Source organism: Salvelinus namaycush, unplaced genomic scaffold, assembly GCF_016432855.1.
Source record: "Salvelinus namaycush isolate Seneca unplaced genomic scaffold, SaNama_1.0 Scaffold1639, whole genome shotgun sequence".
NCBI lineage: Eukaryota > Metazoa > Chordata > Actinopteri > Salmoniformes > Salmonidae > Salvelinus > Salvelinus namaycush.
The window spans coordinates 49,939-51,822 of NW_024058385.1; positions in this window are offsets into that span (position 1 = coordinate 49,939).

The following is a 1,884-nucleotide window of genomic DNA, read 5'->3' on the forward strand; positions in this document are numbered from 1 at the left end:
TTTCTTTTATATTCCAGTATTGCGTGACTGTCCTGGTCAGGAAAGTTAAAATCCCAAATTGTATCCATCCCCTTTGTTGGTGGCATATGTAATTAGTACAACAAGCTTTGACATGCCAAACGTGTGCTCAATGTGTCTGCTTCAGTGCCATCTTTACATGAATGCGGGAAAAACTGTTTTGCATGACTTCCACCAATCCCTGTGGTCTAGATGATTGGTATCTATGCGGATCAAAATTCCCATGTGAGGGTGTATTAGGACAGTACAACCACTTCAATACTAGGTTTTATTCCTGTCAATGTCCATCCATGCAATTTTTTTGTATTTGTAAATAAAAATGAATATCTAAGAGCCTTTTTGGGAGCAGGGGATTTACACATAACCCCAGACATGCACCCTTTTCCATACATTTTTCAGTGTAATCAATACAAAAACTGTCTACAGTCAATCATTTCAAGGCTAGGCCTATAGCGATAGAAATTGACTTACTTTTCGGGCCTCGTCGCCGTCCATGCTACAAGTCTAGGCCTACTTCGGTCTCCAAAATGAGCCGGTAAAACATCGTACTTCATCTGAGGTCGCCAAAGCTTGAATGCTACTGAATATTAAACTGGCTTAGAAATAAGAATGAATAGAAATTCCAAAATACCATTGAAATTATTGCGTCACAATACCAGGCAGCCATTGGGAGTGTACCCATGAGTTTACCAGTCAATTTCCAGGGTTAGAGTTCCAAGCCCATTCTATTCATTATTATTTCTGTGAGCCCAGGCCTACTCCCATCATGTTGTAATTTGCAATCCACATCATTAAGCATAAATCATAGACCACAGACGCCGAGACGCACTATTTTGCTCAAAATATATAGATTTTACCCTTTGGTGTAAGCTATACAGTACCAGTCAGAAGTTTGGATGCACCCACTCATTCAAGGGTTTTTCTTTATTTTTACTATTTTCTACATTGTAGAATAGTGAAGACATCAAAACTATGAAACACATATGGAATCATGTAGTAACCAAAAAAGTGTTAAACAAATCCAAATATATTTTATATTTGAGATTCTTCAAAGTAGCCACCCTTTGCCTTGATAACAGTTTTGCACACTCTTGGCATTCTATCAGCCAGCTTCACCTGGAATGCTTTTCCAACAGTCTTGAAAGAGTTCCCACATATGCTGAGCAATTGTTGGCTGCTTTTCCTTCACTCTGCGGTCCAATTAATCTCAAACCATCTCAATTAGGTTGAGGTCAGGTGATTGTGGAGGCCAGGTCATCTGGTGCATCACTCCATCACTCATCTTGGTCGAATAGGCCTTACACAGCCTGGAGGTGGGTTAGGTCATTGTCCTGTTGAAAAACAAATGACACTCCCACTAAACACAAACCAGATGGGCTGGCGTATCGCTGCAGAATGCTGTGGTAGCCATGCTGGTTAAGTGTGCCTTGAATTCTAAATAAAGCAAAGCACCCCCACACCATCACACCTCCTCCTCCATGTTTCACGGTGGAAATCACACATGCAGAAATAATCCGTTCACCTACTCTGCGTCTCACAAAGACACGGCCGTTGGATCCAAGAATCTCAAATCGCAGGCTGTCAAATCAAAAGGCACTCCTTCGATAAAGTTGTTTTGACTCAAATGAAAACATGTCATTTTCACAAGGTTGTGGAGTAACATGTTCAACTACTTATGATTGGCTCGAATTCGGGTTGTGCCTTTAGATTGACAAAATTAACAACCAATGCAAGAATTTTCACTTCTTTAACCCCGCCCTGGTCTGCTTGGTTTGTTTCGCAAGCGTTCAAGAAAGTCTTGTGATGTTGCGCCTCTTGGTTCAGAAATTCTGATGTAACATTAAGGCTGTTAGAAGACATTTACAG